The sequence below is a fragment of the Podarcis pityusensis genome (assembly GCF_964106645.2).
Source record: "Podarcis pityusensis genome assembly, chromosome: 6".
Classification (NCBI taxonomy): Eukaryota; Metazoa; Chordata; class Lepidosauria; order Squamata; family Lacertidae; genus Podarcis; species Podarcis pityusensis.
The window spans coordinates 27323366-27338737 of NC_138030.1; the positions used below are offsets into that span (position 1 = coordinate 27323366).

At 47.0% G+C, this 15372-nt stretch overlaps 1 protein-coding gene across 2 annotated transcripts in view; it reads left to right on the top strand.

Moving 5' to 3' along the window:
* The window catches only part of DLGAP4 (DLG associated protein 4), a 332308-nt gene that overhangs the window by 62897 nt on the left and 254039 nt on the right, over window positions 1-15372 (top strand). Inside the window, exon 2 of one of the 2 annotated variants that reach the window (XM_081009208.1) lies at window positions 5421-5602. The gene's annotated coding sequence lies outside the window, so the exon portion shown is untranslated. The remainder of the gene's footprint in view (window positions 1-5420; window positions 5603-15372) is intronic. The other variant, XM_081009210.1, reaches the window with a different exon arrangement.

A 15372-nucleotide genomic window follows, 5' to 3' on the forward strand; every position in this document is an offset into this window, starting at 1 on the left:
CAAGGATTTCTGCTTGCACAATTGAACTACCCCTCTCTCACCTTGTGTGTCCCCTGGGCCATTCCCAGTTCTGCTCAGGAGGATTGAGGGACCCCTCAGAACAGATTTAGGGGGTCGTGATGAGGAGGGAATAGCAGGAGAAGATCCTCTGTTCAACCAAAAGGCCTTGAGCTAGCAGATATATTCAGCTGGATACCACCCATTGTTTGTAATGAGGGTATGATCTGAAAATACGTGAAACATGAATGTGGATGGAAAGAAGCTGCTCTGGGTGTGGTCAGTGCCTGGATCGGATACCACCTGAAAATCTTAGGTATATTAACCATGATGAAAGGAAGGCAGCAACTGAGCTGAGAGACCACTCAGCCATTGGCACAGAGCCAACTTGTTAGTCCTGGAATATGCAAGCTTTGGGGTTAACGTAGACCTCTTTTATCAGAGGAAAGATGCAATACACTTTCGCTCTTCTATTCACCCCCCCCCCCAATAAAATAGTCTACCCTCTCTGTTTGGTGTCGATAATGAAAGGCCAGCAGGACATCTTTTGTAAAAAATACTTTATGCAAGACTTGCAGGTGATAAGGCAAGATTTCCTACAGGATTGATGGCTACACTTCCCCTTTCTTGCTCTCACTTTTTTTGCGGAGGAGTATGTATGCACTGCTAATCAGCTCCTTTTCTTCTTGGTGCTTTCACTTCCTCCAAGTTGTGCCCTTGACGTGCTGCCTTGTCAAGCCCTGCCTGGCTCTTTCCTTTGCCGCCTTTCCCCTTAGTTGACTTTACTCACATTTGATCTCGGCCATCCTTGAATTATCTCTATAGGGGAGCTCTTCTCCCTCCTTCCAGGAAGAAGAAAGGGCTGCAGTTTGTGCTTTCCCATCCATCACAAACAATTCTCTTTTCATCTGCTTCTTTGCCTTCACCTTTCTAATCCAGCTGTCTCTTGCTTTACAAATTACTTACATAAACTGTGCAGGCTTTATTCCATTCACTGTCAGAGAGTGATAGCGGGTCTAAAGCTGCACACTCAAGCACGTGATGATTAAAAGCAAATAAAACCATGCCCAGGAGGTTTTCCCTGCTTTCTCCCCCTTTCTCTGTGCAGGAGCTGGCTCAGAAAGCAACCAGCTTTTTGCCTCTTCCTGAATGTGCAACAGAATCTTCTTATGGCTGCAACGTTATTCTCAGGAACAGTAGCCCGTAGCCAGTCTTCAGCCCAGTATAGGCATGGGTGAATCTGTTAATTTTTATTTAACACAGTTTCTCATCCCACCCCCATTCTGCAACATTAGTTTGTGATTTTTTAAAAATCCCCATGGAAATTTTGCATTTTGCTGCAAAATTCTCTTAATATTCACTTCTTCATATGCCATTTTGCCTAATATACACATCTTTGCAAATCTGTTTTCCATAATTTAATGCCTTTTTGTATGCCATTTTCACCAATACATGCATTTTTATGCACATTATACCCTAGTGTATGTATTTTTGTACACATTACTTGTCTATAGAACTGCACTGCAGTATTTGAAGAAGTGCAAATTTCAATGGATGGCTGTTTCAGAACTTATATTTTATCATTTTGCTTTTAAATGTGAACTGCATCTAATTTCTCCCCTCATCCCTCAACATCCACTCCTGCAGAGGAGGTCAAATTTGTCCAAGCCTAACTTGGAGGTGGCCAGATAAGTTTAAGCAAATGGATACAGTGAGAACTTGTGGTGGGTGTTTTGCACTAATATCCCACCCACACCATACATTTAAAGTACTCTTATGCAGCAAAATTCATGACAGGTTATACACTCAGAATTTTTTTGCTGCACCGATGGGTTCCTGAGGCAGAGCAGAGTGCTGAGGAGGTCCGGCTATGTGATTCCAGAGTGGTCTATTTTTGGTATTCCTGGAAACTGGACTACAACTTGGAAAGAACAATGGGGGGAGTTTTATTAAAGATTTGAAGTTAAATGTTTTAAAAAATAATTATAAAAAGAAAAAGCCAGCAAGGAGTTGGGGGAAATAGGTGATTTATGGACTTTAAGAATTCCAGGCAGATAACATGGTTTGGTGGTCAGGGGGAAATTAAACCGGGGACAGGGGGGGGGAGAACTAAAATCCAAAGGCTTGTCAACTTTTTTTTCTGAATTGGCTCTTTCTCATCTATTATACTTTTTATTTCTTATTTCTTATATTTCTATTGTGTGGGGTGTCTTTATCATTAAAAAAAGGGAAATTGTGGAATGAAAATGGGGTGGGCCCTGGGGAGAGAATTTTTGTCTTTTATTAGGGGTATTGATGAGGAGTGTATAAATTTTAAATTCGAATAATGGTCTAAACAAATTAAGTTTCAATTAGAGCTGAGAGCTTGTGGAGCCAACAATATGAAAGGGGAATATGGTAGGGGTGGGGGAAGGGGGGAGTCCCGGAAAGTGGATGTATGAAAATAAGGCTTTGAATGTACTTTAATCTTTACTTTCTGTATTTTTGAAAATCTTAATAAATATTATTTAAAAAAAAAATATTTTTGGTATTCCTGCAACATGTTTATGTTTTTACTCTGCTAACTATATGTTGGAATCTGCTCTGGATCAATATGAGCAGAATTTATTACATATACCAGTCATGGTGTACCCCCAATGAATTAAGGGAACTGTTGTTTAAAGGTGGTGAGAGCTGTTAGAACACCCCACACGGTGCTACAGTTCCCAGGTTGCTTTAAGTGTATGGGGTGGATGTGAAGTAAGACGGAAAACATGGGGAAGGGAGTTATGAAGGGAAGAACTGTAACTCCATGGCAGATCATATTCATGGTTTGCAAAAGAGTGCTGGGTTCAAAGATCTGCCAAAGATCTTGCAGACACCCTTGTCCAAAATCGTGGAGAGCTACTACCAGTCAGTGTAGTCAGTACTGAGTTAGATGGACAAAAGTTCCAGTTGGTTTAAGCCAGCTTCCTATGCCTCCCTTGCCTTGATTATTTTATTTATTTGAACTATTTATATACTACTAAATTGCCAGGAATTTCTAAGCCATGTACATAATTCTTTTTTTAAAAGCACACAATGCCTAAAGTCAATAAAAATTTATCCCCCCAACATGCAATGGCTAAAACCAAATACAATTAATCACAAAAACAGGATAGCTCCCTTAAAACACCTGCTGAGGAAGAAAAGTCTTTGTTAAGTTCCTAGAGTTCCACAGGAAGGAAAGCTGTCCAATCTCATTTAAGAGGGCATTCCATAGAAGTGGGTCCACAACACTGAAGGATATGGGGATGTGGGGGGGTGTGGGTGTGTGTAAACCCATCAATAATTCTTCAATAGAACAGGAAAAAAACCTGTGCTTGTAAATAGCCCACCACTATTTCAATTGATTTGACTGCAGACTTGATAGTTTTTCTGCAGAGTTGACGGCAACATTGCTCATGGTGTGTACATTCATCCCACTATTATCTTTTGCTCACAGGTTCCAGGTACTTTGCCAGTGCTTCAAAATCATCCTTGACCAGAGATTAGAGTGAAACAAAATAGATGTATTTACCCTATGGGCACTGATGCATCTATCTTGCTACATCCCTCTTTTAAAAAATGTATTGTGTATCTCCACATTTAGAGCAGAACTATACATTGCACGGAGATGAGTACTGCAAAAACATAAGAAAAACGAGAAAAGGCAGATTTTGAGCGGAGAAAGGGGCAAGGGGGTAGTGCCTAATTCTTCTTCTATATCAGAGATCTGCTCTAAATTGATTCCCCTATCTGCTTTTGCCCTATGAAGTGCCAAACATATTGTTGCATGCTACCCCAATCTCTGAGTGGTGTGAGATTCCAGGGGTTCCAGTTGCTTACCTAGGGTTTGTGTTTCCTTTGGAATGAGAAGCAGTGGGGACTGTGGAGTCTGTATAATACATGGTTTATTTGCACATATATACAATCCAAGCTCACAATGGAGAAGCATTAACACCCCTAGAGGGTCTTCCTTCTCCCATATCCACAGCCTTGTATTTCGGCATGGTTCTGTCTCCCAACCACCCAGCCTGCAGCCTTGCTTCTACATTCTAACTCACATAACTCAACTCTGACCTCTGTCTTTCTCCCTACCAGCAAGTTGAGGGAGGGTAGCCCACCCATTTTCAGTCTGGCACAGAGCTACTTCCTTTGTTACCTAAATAGCCCTTACTTCCAGGAATTGAATCTGTGCTGGATCAAGAAAGTTGAAGTGGGCTCAGGCATAAAGCTTACCACCCCCAAACTCAAAACACTAGGTTTGGAGAGCGAAATATGTGTTTGGAATTCCGGGGGGGGGGGGTGATGTTGGGACATGATTTGTAATGGACTGGTAGATGTGGAAAGGGTTAAGCATCTCTACAACCACTTCTTTGCTCCTAATCTTTCTCCAAAAACTGCACATAGGTCTGCATGTAATTTGCAGTTAGTTTCTTATCACCAGCAACTTTCAGAGCTGATTCTCTTGACAACTTTTTGAGACCTGTTTTCCATTTTTGGCATAGCCATTTCCTAAACATGCCACAAAGGATCCATGTGCCAATTTAACACATCAGTACAAACTCATAATCATGGGTGGTGAAGCACTTAATCAACACCTGGGCTCCCAGTGGAGCACTCAGACAATTGCTTTGCTATCTGCCCAGTCTGACAGAAAGTCACCACAGATGGAATATAGGCTCAAAGGTGGTGGTGCATATTGGCCTTGAAAGTTATCAAACATGTAGCTAGAAGAATTGCTAACTGCTCAACAACACAGTCTTATCTCTTCCAGTGTGGTGTGGTTAAGAGCGGTAGACTCGTAATCTGGTGCACCGGTTTCCATTCCCCACTCCTCCACATGCAGCTGCTGGGTGACCTTGGGCCAGTCACACTTCTCTGAAGTCTCTCAGCCCCACTCACCTCACAGAGTGTTTGTTGTGGGGGAGGAAGGGAAAGGAGAATGTTAGCCGCTTTGAGACTCCTTTGGGTAGTGATAAAGCAGGATATCAAATCCAAACTCTTTTTCTTCTTCTTCTTCCCTGTTTGTGGCATTTTATCTTCAGGGCTCACGGCAGATTAAGTCCAGCAGTTTGCTTTCATTTCCATTTTCTTTAGGTACAGTGTGCCCTTTCTAATCTTACTGGGTAAACTGGCCTTTAAATGCATAGAAAAACTGCCCTTCGTCCACATTGTGAGCTCTCTGGGTTTGTGGTGTGGGATGAGCCACACACCCTAATCCATTATTGTATCCTGAGATTACTGCCGCCATCTTTCAACACTGGTGGCCTGCTTCATATCCCTTTTTACCCACCTTCAGTCATGTACACAAAATGGAAGGTGGCAAGGATTTGCTCTATGGGGAGCTAGGCCTGTTGGCAGACCAACTCTGTGCTACGAAGATGAAGTTTTCTAACCTGTGTTTTTCATTTCTTCTTCAGACCGAAGAGTCTATTCAGCCGGCTCTTGTGTGGCCATCGCCAACAAACCACTACCGTTTCCTCCTTTTATTCAACCAAGTCTCCACACAGCAAGCAGTTGTGTGTGCAGAACCAACGGGGTTCCTGTTACAAGCAGGATTGTTCCTGAGGAAAAACTGAATCCCTGGATGACCATTCTTATGGTGAGTACCGTGCAATGGTGTGTGTTTTTTCATAGGGGTATATAACATTGTTCAACTTTTGTACTGGTACCATCATTATGATCTGGATAAATTGGATAATTACGTATTTAAGTAACTCTGCAGTGCATTTTTATTAGCCTAAAAATATATATTAGAAGAGTGTATACAAAGGGGGGAAATGTTCTTTCTCCTTAATACACCCTAGAAACAGGAATAACAGAAGGAAAAATAGTTATGTGGAATTGGATTTTTGTGGTTTGATTTGAGAAGTTAGGATGGTCGCTACGATGATCTCTGATTCAATGAGCTATTATAATTACACAAATGAGGGCATTTGTCTGTTCTGTATTCCATGGTTGACTTGTTTCCACTTAGAACAATGTGAAGCAAGGTTTTCTATGAAGAAGTGGCAAAACCTTCTGTCTTTTGTTTCTGTTTAATATTGCATTCTGGTGATCCAGATGGTAATAACCCATTGCAGAGGAAACCTCTGACCATAATGAGGGAAGGCTTAGGCTGCGTACGCCATATGGAAGTACATGGCAGGTGTATGAGTGGGTGGGTGGGTGTGGGTGTGGGTGAGTGAGTGAGTGAGTGAGTGAGTGAGCATGCACACACACACACACACACACACATACACACACATGCACACAGAGGTGGTGCGAGTGGCAGAATCCCACCATGCAATTTGCTAGTGGACATACAATGTGATTCCTGGGTGCTCAGGTACTGACCAGACCTAGATCTGCTTAGCTATGGCAAGGCGGTGGCCTCATGTGCCTCCAGACCACACACATGTTGATGCTGTATAGAAGAGCCCATAAACACAGGGAGGTCGGTGGTGGTGCCTCCTGCTGTATATTCATTCCTGCCTCCCAATGCATTCAATATCTTTTGTTCGGCCCACATGGACAGGGCTAGTAAGTCTGGTGTTAGTGTGAGCTTCAGGTGCCTTCTAGTGGAACTGGAGAAACTGCATTCACATGGCACAAAATAATGGTTGGAGTCACTAGATTTGCAATGCTGCTAATAGCTGGGTACTCCTAGGTCATGTCTACATTGAAATATAAACTTGGCAGATAGCCCTGAGGATGGAGGTTCCTTCCTGTTTTGTTGATAGCATCCTGGCTGTTCAAAGTTTGCAGGGAGGTTAGACAATGTCAGAAGTTTATTGTGCATTCATCCTGGTCTGTTTGCAGGGAGGTTAGCTGACACTGCATCTAGGAAGTCCCATCCCACACTTTTGGAGGAAAGGGAGTGGGAGATAGTAGCACAAGTAAATCAATTTTGCTTGCCCAATCTGAAGTGTTTTGCTGTTTTGTTTTACTTCTATACTTGTGAAATATACTCAGAGTCGCAAAGTGATTTCATGCTCTTTATTCAGCTCATAGTGGTGAGGAGGAATGAATAAATGTCCCCTCACAGTATCTGCTTTATATACATTATTTACACAATGGGCTGCACATGATTGGCTAATTCTGGAATTCTACTGTAAGCCAATCAGGTTGTGGATTCACTTCTATCTGGAGCAGGATTGGGTGGTTCCTGCCAACCAATCATACTGCTGCATTGTTCTAGGACCAATCAGACTGCTGCATTCTGAATCCTATTGTTCTAGGACCAATCAGACTGCTGCCTTTTGGATCCTATTGTTCTAGGACCAATCAGACTGCTACAGTTTGGATCCTATTCAACTCAGTACATAACACCCCTCCCCTCTAAGTTCCAGTCCTGCCCGGGAGGTCGCATTCATAGTCCTCAAGGTATGCCGGCGGCCTACGTGTGCGTTGTGGCCTGGGGTGTTCCCTGGTCCGGGCTCCGGGTTCTGGCTCGTGTTCCAAGGATGCTGGCTGTGATGCGGCTGTTTGGTCTGGTGCAACCGGCTCGCTCAGTCGTGGTTCTGGTTCCGGTGTCCTTTCGGCCTCACGGGTCCTCTCTGTATTTACTGATTCTGCCTCTCCTGCTGGCCCCTCCTGCTCTATGGGCCTCACTGCCCCGCTGTTCCCTTGGGACTCCTCTGACCTGTCCTCCTCCTGGTTTTCTCCCGGGAATCGTCGCCGTATCTGGTCGCAGTGGCGGCGCCAGCATTGCCCCCCATCCGTTAGCACCTCGTACGACACGGGGCCAGTGACCCTGGTGATTGTGGCGGGTACCCATGCTGGGCCTGCCCCAAAATTCTTTGCGTACACTGGGTCCTGGGCCTCGAAGGTCCGGGGGTTCCTGCCTTCCCCCACCACTACCTCATCCTGAGCTCTATCGGGGTGAAGGCGGTCCAATCTGATTGCAAGGCGCCGACCCATTAGTAGTTCAGCGGGGCTCCGGCCAGTCGTTGAGCTGGGGGTGCTGTGCTGTGCTAGAAGGAATGTGGCAAGGCGGTACTCCCAGTCCCCTTGCGTCATGCGGCGAAGGGTGTCCTTGGTGGTCCGCACCATGCGTTCTGCTTGGCCATTGGTGGCAGGGTGGAACGGCGCCGAACGGATGTGGCGGATGGCGTTCTGCGCTGTGAAGGTTTGGAATTCTCCTGACGTAAATGCAGTCCCGTTGTCTGAGACGAGAGTGTCAGGGAGCCCGTGGGTTGCAAACAGCCTGCGTAGTACCCGGATGGCTGCGGACGTGGAAGTGGACGGTACCAGTGCGACTTCCAGCCATTTGGTGTAGGAGTCCACCACTATGAAGAATGTTTTCCCCTGAAAGGGGCCAGCGAAATCCACATGCAGGCGTGACCATGGTGCTCGGGCGGACTCCCAGGACTGGACTGGGGCCCTTGGGGGATCTGGGCGGGATTCTTGGCAGGCCTGGCAGTGTTTGACCCAGGCCTCTATCTCTCCATCGATCCCCGGCCACCACACATAACTCCTGGCAAGGGCCTTCATTCTTACTACCCCTGGATGTGTCTCGTGTAGGGCTGTGAGGACCCTTTTGCAGAGGGGCTGGGGAACAACGACTCTGCTTCCCCATAACAGGCACCCCTTGTGGGCCGACAGTTCATGTTTGCGGGTTGTGTAGCCGGCGAATTCTGGCCCGGGGCTGCTGCTGGGCCATCCCCTCCACACCCAGTCCAGGACCCGGGAGATGACCCTATCTTTCTTGGAATGGTGTGCAACTTCTTGTGCCTGAATGGGGCGGTCGGGAAGCAGCTCCAGGCTCATAACCTCTTGTGCAGGTGCTGGGTCAGGGCCTGTTTCCGGTAGTGGTAGCCTGCTGAGGGCGTCCGCATGGCCCATCGCCTTCCCAGGTCGGTGAATCAGTGCATACTGGTAGCTGGCAAGGAAAATTGACCACCTGAGGACGCGAGGAGACAGCACTTGGGGGGTCTGCTTTTCGGGGGCAAACAAGCCAAGCAACGGCTTGTGGTCAGTCACCACGGTGAAGGGCCGCCCGTACAAGAAATCATGGAATTTTTTTACTCCCTTAACGATTGCCAGACCCTCCTTGTCGATTTGCGAGTAGTTCCGCTCGGTTGTGTTGAGTGTCTGGGAAAAGTACGCCACCGGTACCTCTCTTCCATCCGGGAGTTGGTGCCCCAGGACAGCTCCAATGCCATAGGATGAGGCGTCGCATGCTAGCACCACCGGCAGCCTCTCGTCGAAGTGTGCCAAGACCGAGTTTGAGACAAGCAAGTCCTTGACTGCCTGGAATGCGGCCTCCTGGCGCTGGCCCCACACCCAAGGGGCCCGCTTGTCCAGGAGTCTGTGTAGGGGCTCCGCTACCGCCGCCTTGTGGGGAAGGAAGGAATGGTAAAAGTTCAATAGTCCCAAGAAGGCCTGAAGTTCAGTCTTGCTCTTGGGCGCTGGGGCATCACAAATGGCCCGTACCTTGTCCCCAGTCGGGTGGACCCCTTCTGCGTCCACCATAAATCCCAGAAAGTCCACCTGAGGCACTCCTAGTAGACATTTTTCCCGCTTCACCTTGAGACCCGCCGTCTGGAAACGGTGCAGAACGGTGCGGAGGCGGTCCTCAAACTCCTCTGGTGTGGGGCCGGCAATCAACACATCATCGAAGAAGGGGGTGACGCCAGGAATCCCTTTAAGGAGAGAGTCCATTATATTCTGGAATATGCCTGGTGCCACGCTGACACCGAATTGCAGCCGCTTTACCCTGAACGCTCCTCTGTGCGTCACAATCGTCTGTGCCTCTGCTGTGGCCTCATCTACTGGCAGCTGTTGATATGCTTGGGCCAAGTCCAGCTTGCCAAAAATTTTCGACCCAGCCAGGGTGGCAAGGACATGGCTGACCACTGGCACTGGGTATGCGTGGGCCGTGAGGGCCTTGTTTATGGTACATTTGTAGTCTGCGCAGATGCGGACCGAACCATTAGGCTTGACGGGTGTGACGATTGGGGTTTCCCAGGGAGCATTAGGCACCGGCTCCAGCACTCCTTGCTCTACGAGTCGGTCCAATTCCTCGTCTATACGGGGTTTCAAGGCGAACGGGACCCGGCGGGCCTTGAGCCTGACCGGTCGTACTGCGGGGTCAAGCTGTAGCGCAATGGGGGGGCCCGTATACTGTCCCAATTTCCCATCGAAAACCCCTGGAAATTCCTTGCATATGGCGTCCACGTCCACTTGTAAGCTAGTGTGGTTCACCCCGGTGACAGCTAGCCCCAGTGGTCCAAACCATGCCAATCCCAGTAAGCTAATGTAGGGGCCCTTGACCACAAGCAAGTCCAGTTGCCGCGTCCGCCCTCGGTATTGCACCCTGAAGGTCCCCACCCCCATTGTGGGGACCTTACGTTTCTGGAAGTCCCGGAGGGTGAATGGGGCCGGCCTGAGTTTGGGACCCCCAGTGGGACACAGTTTCCTTAAGGTCCTTGCCGAGATTATGGATAGAGTTGAACCCGTGTCAAGCTCCATGCGGCATGGGGCCCCCTCTATCTGTACCTCTACATAAATTTTCTCTACGTTGGGGTGGGGCAACTGGTATACCTGGAAGTCCGTGAGCTCCGTCGAGTTGCCTTGGTGCGTTGGGCCCCGGGACCTGGGGCTCTTGGATTGGTCATCTGATGCCTGGTGTCGGGTGGGCCGAGCCCGACACACCCGGGCGATGTGTCCCGATTTTCTGCACTGCCTGCACTCTGCGTTGCGGAAACGGCAGGTCCTCCTCTCGTGACTCTCCCCGCAGCTTGCGCAGTTCCCTCCTTCTCGTCGAGGCAGCTGTGGTCTGTGCGCTGCTTGAGTGCGCTGCTGTACTCGGTGCACCTCCTCCCTGTCGGATCCTGAGTCGTCGGTGAGGTCTTCATGGTGGACCCTCGGTTGGGATGGCAGGCTCGGCCGTGCCTCTTGGGTCGACCTCTCGGCAGCTTCTGTTGCCAGGGCCTCCTCCAGAGCGACCTGGAACGTTAGGTCCTTCTTAGCGTAGAGGCGCCGTTGCAGCTTCTCATCCTTCAGGCCACCGACGAGGCGGTCACGAAGCATGTTCTCCAGCTCTGAGAAGTTGCAGAACCGGGCGGCTTGGCGGAGAGAGGTCACAAACCCAGTTATGGTTTCCCCAGGGGCTTGCCGCTTTGCGTAGAAGGCATTTCGACGAGCCACCACTGAGGGCTGCGGCGAAAAGTGCCCCTTCAGCTGTTCCATTATTGTTTTGTATGGAACAGTAGCGACGTCTTCAGGCGCAAGGAGAGCCCGGGCGATTTCAAACGTCTCCTCTCCGCAGACGCTGAAGAATATCGCCCTCTTCTTGGCGTCTTCTTCGTCGGTGACCCCTTTGGCTTCTAGGAGGAAGGTGAAACGGGAGGCGTACGCTTCCCAGTCTCCAGATGCTGGGTTGAATGGCGAGAAGCTGCTGTTGGCTGCCATTCTGAGTTCCTTGTGCCCCGGAGCTGAAGCCTGGATACACGGTGCGAGGCAGCGGTGCGGCAGTTGGCGGTGCTGCGGTGCTGTGTGTGGCAGTCAGCTCAGCGGGATCCCACCTTCGTCGCCAGTGAAATATACTCAGAGTCGCAAAGTGATTTCATGCTCTTTATTCAGCTCATAGTGGTGAGGAGGAATGAATAAATGTCCCCTCACAGTATCTGCTTTATATACATTATTTACACAATGGGCTGCACATGATTGGCTAATTCTGGAATTCTACTGTAAGCCAATCAGGTTGTGGATTCACTTCTATCTGGAGCAGGATTGGGTGGTTCCTGCCAACCAATCATACTGCTGCATTGTTCTAGGACCAATCAGACTGCTGCATTCTGAATCCTATTGTTCTAGGACCAATCAGACTGCTGCCTTTTGGATCCTATTGTTCTAGGACCAATCAGACTGCTACAGTTTGGATCCTATTCAACTCAGTACATAACAACTTGGTTTTTTTTTTCTTTGTATTATATAAATTTGCTGGTATGTAATTGAGTCCCACCTGAAAACAGTGACAGCCCAGAAGCATTCCAAATCCAAAGTGGGAACCTTGCTTTGATTTGTTGGCAGATGGCATGATGGAAGCCTCTATGCACCTGTAATGAGTGCAGGGCACTAAGTATTCTCAATGTTACAGAAAAGCTGCCCGTTTTGAAAGTTCTTGTCTCATTACCCTCAGATCAATAGAGCAATTCTGTGTAGAGCAAAGTTTCAAGAAGCACACATGAAATCTCAATAACAAAATATAATGTCTCATACAGAGAACCATACAGAGGTCTCTTGTCATTTTATGGATCAATAGACCCATAAGATAAGGAGCTGGAATGCTGGTGAGCATGGTTCAGCCACACTCCTTAAAGGCTGATGAAAGGAGAAGAAAAGAGTATTAAAGAAGCAAGCTTCTAGAAAGAGGGGAAATGGCTGTATCAGAATTCCTCCTTGACTGCCTGTTATAGTGATATGCTCAATTGCTTTTTGGTGAGACTCTTTTAAATTGATATCCCTTGCAGCACAGTCTTTTCTGAAAGCTGTAACATCCAGTAATATTTTTTCCCCCTGCTATCACTTCGGGGTGCAGCAGCTTTTCTTTGTTTTTATCACTTTCATTGCCTGGAAATCTGATGCTGTAGATACAAAATTTTTTTTTTTAAGAAAACATGTGTTTTCAGGAAACATGTTACTAGTATTCAGAAGCAGGTTTCCTTCCTTGCTTTCTTTGTAAAATTCCTCTCTAGCAGTGGCAGTGGTGCTCATTGGATCAGTAGGGTGGGAGGCTGGGAGGCCAACAGTAGGTGGAGCCAGAGACACCGATAGGCCAAGCCAACTAATTCCAGCTTCCTCCCTAATGAGTTCTACGAGTTTGAATCTGTCACTAATGAGGAGGAAGCTGAGAGCCAGTGCCCTCCCTCTAAATTGTTGATAAGGATGGAGGTAGATAAATGGGACCCAGCTTAGGGTGGACTGAGCTTGATGGAGCGGTGCCCCATTCTCCCTAATGGATCAGCCTCCACTAACTTCCAGAGTTAAAAGTATGAGAGAGATTTACTTAACCAGAGTGATGATAGGAATAGGGGGCACAATCCATTGTATAAGCCCTCTTTTTTCTGCAGCTCCTGTTTCACTTTTTTGTAGGGCTAAATGTAAGAATGTTTAAGTCCCACCCTTGAGAGTCATCTCGTAGGCTCTCCTTCAGGTAAAATCCCTTTTCCATGCTCATATGTTGTTGTTTAGTCATTTAGTCATGTCGACTCTTCGTGACCCCATGGACTAGAGCACTCCAGGCACTCCTGTCTTCCACTGCCTCCCGCAGTTTGGTCAGACTCATGCTGGTAGCTTTGAGAACACTGTCCAACCATCTCATCCTCTGTCATCCCCTTCTCCTTGTGCCCTCCATCTTTCCCAACATCAGGGTCTTTTCCAGGGAGTCTTCTCTTCTCATGAGGTGGCCAAAGTATTGGAGCCTCAGCTTCATGATCTGTCCTTCCAGTGAGCACTCAGGGCTGATTTCCTTAAGAATGGATAGGTTTGATCTTCTTGCAGTTCATGGGACTCTCAAGAGTCTCCTCCAGCACCATAATTCAAAAGCATCAATTCTTTGGCAGTCAGCCTTTTTTATGGTCCAGCTCTCACTTCCATACATCACTACTGGGAAAACCATAACTTTAACTATACGGACCTTTAGTTTCCTCTTTTAAACACCTTCAGGGGGCGGGGAGACTCCATCCATGTTTGGTGCATTTGTTTCATTGTCTAAACTTTCTTACAGCTTGGATGAGTTCCCTCCAATCCTAAATCTGTTCTCCAAAAACTGATTACTCAGCTTCTTAAGCATCTTTGAATGGCACTGACAAAAGTTCCTTTTCCTTTTCCCGTCCACCTCCAGGAGATTTAACATTTGCTGGCATGCCTTTGCCCATTTGTCTAGTCTTGCCATGCTTTCAACCTTGAACGGTACATTATTCATTTCAAACCCTTTATCGTTGCTCATGTTCTCTTTAACCTTGCCTTGCCTTGCCTTGCCACAAAAAAGAAAGTGGTGACAAAAAAAAATACTTTTGATGCTGATTGGTTTATATTTATTTCCTTTATTAACCCTCACCCCGGGGGAACCTAAATCCCCTGTAATGCATACATCTTTTGGGCTTGGTTATTTAACTTAATATGCTTTAATATGCTTTCTGTCTTAATATGCTTTCTGTCTTATACATGTCATGCCTGAATTTTGCTTTTTACCTGATGATGAATACCCATTACAGTGGTACCTCAGGTTACATACGCTTCAGGTTACATACGCTTCAGGTTACAGACTCCGCTAACCCAGAAATAGTGCTTCAGGATGAGAACAGAAATTGTGCTCTGGCGGTGTGGCGGCAGCGGGAGGCCCCATTAGCTAAAGTGGTGCTTCAGGTTAAGAACAGTTTCAGGTTAAGAACAGACCTGCGGAACGAATTAAGTACTTAACCCGAGGTGCCACTGTATTTGTTGTTTGTATTGATTTATGCTGTTGCTAATAAAAATATATATTATAAAAATCCCTGCATGCAGTACTAGAATTGAATCCTATGGAATCTTAAAGACAAACAAAATGTTTTCGGATATAGTTTATTGAACTAGAATGCGCTCTACCAGATAGTTGCATAAAGTAGATGTGTGTGCACACACACAGAGAAACACATATACATATGTTCATTCTAGAACACAAAAGCTAGCGCTGCAATCCAAGCAAATGCCCAATATGTCTTGCATTCCCCAGAAAGTGCTGAGGTACGTGCTTCTTGAACAGCAATCCCCCCGGCACTCTGATATTGTTTCCATTGGCCATTTGCAAGCTACTCTGGGAGCCTTTTCCACTTGAAGAGTAAGTTAAGCTGCTTTGGCTAGACTGCCCCCTCTCCCACTACATTTGTGATATCACTGGGCAGAACTTATCATGGGATACAAGGCCAGCACAAATGTTGTGTGCGTGTAGAGTTCAATATCAAAGAAGGCTACTAAGTCTGATGCACACCTATCTTCACTGTTGGTAGCAGCAAGCTTCAGAATATGTTGCTGGAAACCCCAGGAGAAGAGGCTGCTGTTGCACTTAGGTCCTGTTTGTGAGCTTCCCATAGGTTTCTGGATGGCCACTGTGAAAAGAGGCTGCTGGACTAGATAGACCTTTGGCCTTATGCTGCAGGTCTTCATCTTAAACTGTATTCTAAGGAGTAAAAATGTCTTTCTTTTTTCATCTTTTGGGGTGTTGGGGGAATATCATCGCAGGGGAAATTTACTGGAGTTCTTTAAAACCTTTTTGAGCTGGTGGCTGCACTTTTAAATTTCCTAGATGGAAATGGAATGGCAGCCATCACAAAAAAGTGGTAGCAAACATTTCTGCTTCCTCTCTCCCTCTCTCACATACACACATATCCCCTGAGACTAGAACAG